This window comes from Cariama cristata, unplaced genomic scaffold (genome assembly GCF_000690535.1).
Source record: "Cariama cristata isolate BGI_N322 unplaced genomic scaffold, ASM69053v1 scaffold14597, whole genome shotgun sequence".
In the NCBI taxonomy this organism is placed as follows: Eukaryota; Metazoa; Chordata; class Aves; order Cariamiformes; family Cariamidae; genus Cariama; species Cariama cristata.
Genome location: NW_009626182.1, coordinates 8811 through 16501, shown reverse-complemented (window position 1 = coordinate 16501; position 7691 = coordinate 8811).

Here is a 7691-nt window from a genome sequence, read left to right as displayed (position 1 = left end):
AACCCCGGCGGATGCGGCAGGAGCCAAACGCGGTGGTCCCTGGGGGGGCGTAGGGCTTGGGGGGGCTCTACCGTCCCAAAGGAACCCAAAAAGCTGCCTGATACAATCCCAGCCGATGCGTGGCAGAGGCTCAGGGGGCTCACTTGTGCCTCTTCATCTGGCGTTTTGCATGCGGTAGGTGATGGGGACGTGTGTTTGGGTTTGGTTTTTTTTTTTTTCTCCATCTCCCTGGAGGTAAAAAGCGAAGCGTGCTGGGAGATGAGGTGTTAGCAACAATTTACATTGGGAGGTTTGCTATTTTTCATGCCAGCCTTGGCTCGGGGATATTTATTGTGTAGCAGGGTAGGATTTTGGCACTAATCCATTGAAGAACGGGGATAAAAAATGACAATGGAGACAGACGAGCCCAAGGAGGAGGAGGAAGAGATGCTGTTTGAAGAGCTGCACCTGGTCCAGGGTACCTGGATCCAGCGGTTCGTTATATTCCCCGAGCGATGATTATACACTCACAAGCATACGCATCCGAACGCAGGTTTCGGGATGCGCCTGCACCCAGCCCGGCTCCTCACAGCGTTGCCCGCGTTGGCAGCGGAGAATCGATACAAAGCCAGAATAATTGCTGCTTCTCGGTAAATGTTAATGATTATTTTACTTGCATAAAATAACCGGCCTATTAAATCAAAATGCACTGGGGTTTAGGCAGCTGTTATTCAGGGGCTTAATTAATCTGAGAAAGAATGAAGTTACACAAAATAACTGGCTGCTGCTCGCCCGAGCTCACACCACGTCTTGCAAGTGGGATCTCTGCCGGTTGTGAACATCAGCCCCCCCCAGTTTCCACCAGCATCCTGCACCCCCAAACTCCAGCCATGCCCTGGCACTGCCTTCTAGCCCAGCCTCCTTGGCTTTGCCATGGGATTCTCCATCTCAAGCAGCTTTGGGGGTCTCTAGCATCAATCCTTAGGCAAAATCTTGGCCAGGGCTGACCGTGCTGGAACATCGAGGTCTTTTCCCGAAGCAGTGCGTCCCGACGACACTGAGATGCTGTCTGGAGCGGCTTTCCAACAGATTTATTTTTAACTTGCAACCTTGGATCGAAGAGTGGAAATTCAGTGAATTTTTGTAGTGGGAAAAGTGTTGTGGAGTCTTTAAGGTTCAGAAACAATGTTTTCATTCCAACTTTATGTGCGAGTTAATATTATTTCAACTGTTTATAGTATCACTAAATCACGTGGTGGGATGAGTTATTAAGGTTTTCTGTATAAAACACCACAAAACTGCTTTCAAGGGGTGATTAATTGAAAATACCCCGTGGAAAATACCATAGAAATAATCAACGCCTTTCCTGTGATGTATTCCCAGTTTAAATGTGTTTCCCTGGAGAAAACACCTTTCAGCCCCTGATGGATTGCTGACCCTGGCTGCATCCTCCCGAGCTTTCCAACGCAACCAGATTCAGCATCTCCCTCGGAGCACACACCCCGGGTCACTGTTACTCTTGCACGCTGGCATCACCATTGGCATCGCTCTGTCCTGGCAAGGCCAATCTCCTGCCCACCTTGCCCTTTCCCCTTGCTCTTGCGGGGAGCAGGGGATTTGGGCTTCCCAAAGCTGTCTCACTGAGTTAAAATGCAAACAGACCTTTGAGACTTTAGCTTTCTGGTTTTTCGCTGTTCGTTTTGCAAGCGGGATGGGTTGCAGAGAAAAGAACCTGTGCTTGGCACCAAGGGATGAGATGGCAAGCTGGTCCTTGTGCTCGCCTGCACAAGCCTGTCCCATTCTCCAGGCTGCTTTCACACAGATTCAATCTTCCTTTTCCTCTTTAACTGTTGGGATGTGGAGCAGGCTGGTGTCCTGCATCCCTGCTGATGCTCTCCGCATACATCCTTTCCCCTGCCTTGGCCCCACCTCGTGCCCCAGAGTTGTGCCGGTGGCTGCTGGATGGCCATGGACATCCGTATCATGGGATGTAACCACCTCCATCCTCAGTTTGCCATGCCAGGTCTCCCTGCAGCAGTAATCTTCTCGTCTCAAACCCCAAGCGTGGTGCTGGGGGCTGGGTGCTGGACCCACTGGGAGAAGGCACGTGGGCTCCTCAGGCTGTGATGCTTTCCTGGGGTTCACTTCGCTTCTGGAGTTGCTCAGCTCTGCTCCCTGTGCACGCTGCCAACGAGCCTTGCGTGTGTCCCAGAGAAAGGACTTTCCCACCTGGCTTTGTCCCCCATCGCCGCCAGCCTGAGCTCCGGGCAAGAACCAAGCCTGTGTCCCAACTGTCTTAGAAACCACCAAATCTCAGCTCTTTTTGTTTCCTTTCTGATTCCCTCAGGGAAAATGCTTGAGTTTGTGTCCACAGCCAGGAGGGCTAGAAATATCCACAGCCTTCAATCACTTCCACCACCCGGACTGGGACAGATGAGAACTCGCAGCCAGGGCTGCTGGGGTGGGGGGGAGATGCTCTGATCCTCCACAAAGTCCCGCAGACAGCAGATCAGATGCCAGCACTCAAGTCAGGATTTCTGCCCCCACCCCCGGACCACTCCCCCAGGAACTCCTCCGTGTTTTCAGAGTCGTCTCTTCTCCCCCACCTGTAGCCCACCCCATGAGACCATTAATTCCTCCTTCCCCATGACACCCCCAGGGAAGCAGACCCCAGACCCTATTTGGGTGGATGTGCTGGAGAACACCACCTACCGCTCCAGCATTAGCAATGGATGCGTCGCCATGGAGGAGATGGTTTCCATGGCGACCGTTGCCATGCTGATGGCTACCGGCAAAGGGCCTGAGAGCATCCCAGGGAGGTTCACCAGCCTCTCCCCGTGGTTAAAGACAGATTGATTAAAAAGGTTCCTTTCTTCCAGTGTGAAAACCAGACCCTCAGCAGTGAGTATCCCTTTTGCAACGATGGCACAGTTTGGGTTTAATGTTCGGGGCAAGTTTTGGGAATTTTAAGAGTCTCTGCAAAAGCCCTGCCATGAAGAGGGAACACCCTAAAAAATATAACGCCCTAATCCTGCCTGCCTAGGCAAGGAAGGATGTGCAAGCAAGGGCGTACAGGGAATTTAAGAAGCCCCAAACCGACTGATCCCCATCCCCTAGGACATGCACGAAGATGTAGAGGGGTCTGTAGGAGCATGTTTGTACCCTACATGAAGGTGGTGGGCAGGTCCCCTCCGTACCTTGGTTTCCCCACCTTTTAAGTACCCAGATCCTCTGGTGCACACAGAGAGCTGCTCGTGGGAGGGCTGAGTGGGACCCTTTACCCGAGCTTTACGTTTTTTCACCTGTAAAATGGTGTCATCCACCTTGATAAAGGGAAAGAAGAGGGAGGGACGGGACATCCGTTGTGCTGGGGTGCGGGGTTAGATGTGCATAGAGGATGGAGAGGGACTGAAGCCTCTCTAATCTCCCTGCTCAGCTCCGATGTGCAGGGCCAAAGGGTCTGAGCTCTCGCTCGCTTTCCAAGGCTCTTAGCGCAGGATTTGGGTGTGATTTGTGCTGCTGGGGCCCCTTGGCTGCCGTTCCCGTGGCTGCCCCAGCCAAGGGGAGGCATTGAAGGGGACAGTGAGCGGCCGGGTGGGCATCATCGCCCACCAATCTCGCTCAACCCCGCGATGGGAGCAAAAGGGATCGAGTGGGGGATGTTTTTCTTATCGGAGCTCAATATAGTGGCCATGTCACCTCCAGAGCTGCTGACATCCAAATCCTTTGGGTCTGGCATTTATTTTGGGTCATTTAAAGCATGGGAGGAATGTTTATTGAAATTTGACTTTCTGGCCCTGCCCTATGGAGACTGCTTTGAATCAAGGCTTGCTTTTATAGCAGCAGATCTGTGACCTTTCTGGGTGTCGGAGGAGTGGGAATAGGGCAGGTGATTGGGGTCTGGATGGTGCCAGAGCCAGATCCTGGTGCAGGTTGCCCTGGTGGCTGGCGTGGCAGTGACCGGCTCATGGGCTGAGCCCCAGGGACGTGACACGAGCGGTTCCCTTTCTGCAGGACAGACCTGAGCACGACCCGATGGAGAGCCAACACCTTGCAGGGCACATTTAAACCTTTCCATTCCTTTTCACCTCCCGTAGACTTGGACAGTCCCCAAAGGTGATGCAAACCCCCGAGTCCAGCCAGTGTCTTGGGCCCTGGTGCCTCCAGGAGCTTTGCCTTGACCTCTGGTTTAATTTCCCTAATGAAGCCCAGCCGGGGGGACGTGGTGCTGAGCTGGTTAGCGAACCCCCCCGCCAAGAGCCATTAGCTGGGAAGTCATAATTGCAGGGATGGGAGCTGCTGTCCCTTGGCTCGAGCCAGCTGATTCGTGGCCCCATGGGAGCTGCTGTCCCTTGGCTCGAGCCAGCTGATTGGTGGCCCTCGGCATCCCGCTGCGGGCAGGGCAGGGGATATCGGGGCCAGGACAAGCATCACGCTGGGTTTTCCTCCCTGCCCCAAGAAGCCTCTACTTGCCTGGCCCAGCTTGGCGTCAGATGCCCGGAGAGGGCTGCACAAAGGACCTGCAAACGTGTCCCCCCCCATCCCAGCCACGGGAGGAGACTGGTTGGGGTATGGATGTGGCTTGTGCGAATCCCAGCCTGGGCAGGCACGAAATTTGTGCCATGGAAAAACCCTCTCTTAGGGCTTGCAATCCTTGCTGGAGCAGCAGCCCCATCCCTTCTGCAGGAGACAGTCCCTGACAGCATCCTTGGGGACCAGGGATTGCGAGGGATGGATCCAGCATGCCCAGAGGGTCCTGCCAGCAAACTCCCTCCAACCTTGGCTCTGGCTATGTGGAGCTTGCTGGATCAGGGATAAAGTCTGGATGAAGTTTCTCTTTTGGGACAAATCCAGGCAGCTGCCTCTTTGCTGTGATGGGGGCTGTGATGGATGGGGAGGCGGCCACAGGTCGGGAGGTGGGAGCTGCCGTCCTGAGTGATTTGTGATTTCCCGGGCTGGCAAAATCACCGTTCCTCTCCCCTTCATCCCAGCCATGCAAGGGGGAGCAGCCCCCTCATTGCAGGGGGGGGGCCGTGCACGACTGTGGGGCTCGGTGCACGTGGAGCATTAACGATCTAAGCAGCAGTAAATCCAAATAAACACCGACTGTTCCCAAGATTTATTGCATGAGCCTGACCTAATACCATCAGGGCTGCAGCTGGGGCAGCCTGGCTGGGAGGAGGTTTACGTCAGTGCCTCAGGAGTGAAGTGATATGGGGGGGCTTTTTTGGGAACAGCCTTGTCCCAAACACCCCTGCTCTGCACCAGGAACACCTGGCGATATTTTGCAAGTCTTTATCAATAAATTTTGGGGAAACTTGGTGGGCTGAGGCTTTGCTTGCTGCGATCAAGGGGGATTCCCTCATGCCTGGTGCTAGCTGTGGGGTTATTTAGGGTTTTATGCTGGGCAGATGCAATCCGAGGATGAAGGATGCTGGAGAGGAGCAAAGGGTTGCCCAGCATCCGTTGCTGCTTGCCGTGGGTTTTGTATCCCCAGCTCCCCCTGCACGCAGGAGCGGTCAGGAGCAACCTCTGGAGACTTGCGAACAAGCAAGAGAAAGGAACCTCTCTGCCATCCCACATCAGGTCCCGTTTCACCTCCCCTGAGCAGCGGGAACGCTGCACCTTCATGAATATTGCAGTGCAACAGCAGCGTGATGCCTGGTCAGGCAGGAGCTGTTATTACATGCGCTGAGCTGGCCAGGCAGCAGCTGGAACTGAGCTGCTGGCCGGCTGCCCTGTGCCGCGGGCTGCCGTGGTCCCTCCTTGGTATAAACTCCACCGATCGCTGCCGATCCTCTGGAATCCACTTAGGGCAAAACCTGGCTGAGAACATCTCTCTTCTCCTGCAGGCTGGCGGGTGAGGGGCAGGCGGGGGAGCGATGTCTCTCGCATCGCGGGAGTTGTCTCTGGAGAGCGAGTTTTGGCCCTGCGAGGTGTTTTATTGCTGTGAAGTTGTTCCTGCCACAGTCAGCAGCTCCGGGAGATGGATCCCTGCGGGGCTGTGGCACGGATCCTGCTCCCTCAACCTGGAGGGAGCGATGGTTTTTGCACAGTGCAAGGGGTGCGGATCTGGGGAGGAGACAGACCCAGAGGAAAAGCTCCTGGCTCCAAACATCTTCATCACATAGAGGAGCCAGGCGCTGCCGGTTGGAGCACAGCATCAGCCGGTGACCCCGGGAGGATGCTGGAACTGGGCGCTGGTGCCTGGGGACTCCTCCCCGGCCATGTGCTGAGCAGGGGGGTGCTGGGCTCGGTTGCTGTCTGAGCAAAATACGGGGCTGTTATTCTCATGGGAAGGTTTGCTTTTGCATTTCAGGCTGGGTAATTCTCACCGACATCTACTCATTTATCCTCGCTGCATCACTCCAGGTTTTTCTCCTGGTTCTGCTGAGTCCCTCCACCCTGTGGGACGGGTGAGTGGGTGGGTGGGGGCTGCCGTGGCATGCTGGGGCCATACGCTTCCGTGTTTGTTCCCTGATCCAGGCACAGGGAGCCAGGGAGTCGGTGGCTGGAGCTGCCTCGTCTGGTTCCAATTTAAGGGAAAAATGGGTTTACTGGGGCTGGGCCATGTGGCTCCCATTACGATGAGGCTTTGCAGGGCACGCAGGGAGAACCCAGCCTTCAGGGAGCTCGCCCGGGTTAGCTGGCAGGGGTGAGGGGTGGTCTGGGGAGCGCCTGCGCAGAGGTCTCCTCATTCCTTGGTGAGCCTCAACATTGTTGGTGTAAAAAAAATCAAAAGGCAAATAAGAGCAACATGAAATATTTCTTCCTCCCACCCCTCAAAGCTTGCCATTTTTCCTTGCCCTCCCATCAGTTTTGGTGGCCTCTCTCATAATTTATGGGTTCCTATGGGTTGTGCACCCCGTCAGCCTTCAAAAGGGACTGAAGGAGCCCCTGCATGTCCCCTGGGATCTCCTGGTCCCTGACTTCCCTGCACTGCTCCCAGGGCCAGAGAAGTCCTGGATGAGATGTTTCACAGTGAGTGAGCTCCATGGCTTTGCCCTGCTGACCCAGGGGGGACTTTGGAGTCAGTACTGGGGAGTCATGGCAGACTTGCATGGTGAAGCCAAAGGTGGTTCTTGGCGTCTCTTACTTCTATCCACTACCCACTGCCTTCCCCCTGGGCTACAGCAGATCCTATCTGGGCATCTATTTGTTATTGCATTTTATTTATTTTGTTGTTAAACACCAGTTTATAGGTGAGACATCACTTATTTAGGAAAATTGCTCGTGCTGATCCTTGGGGCATCAATTTTTCTCTACTTTTTACCATCCTCTCTCCAGGAATTGAAGCCTGTTCCTCCTTAGATCAGAACAAAGAATTATTTGAAATCATTTGGCAACACCGAGCTTATCTCGTTTGTCACCCATTGGTGCCCACCAAAGCAGCTCCATCACTGCCCTCCTCAGCTGGGCAGGGGAGAGAAAATGTAATGAAAGGTTCCTGGGTCGAGATAAGGACAGAGAGGGATCACTCTGTAACTACTGCCATGGGCAAAACAGACTCGACTGGGGGAAATTAGTTTAATTTATTACCAAGCAAATCAGAGTAGGATAATGACAAACAAAACCAAATCTTAAAACACCTCCCCCCCACCCCTACCTTCTTCCTGGGCCCAACTTCCCTCCTGATTTTCTCTCCCTCTTCCTCTCAGCGGCACAGGGGGACAGGGAATGGGGGTTGGGGTCAGTCCATCACCCGCTGTCTC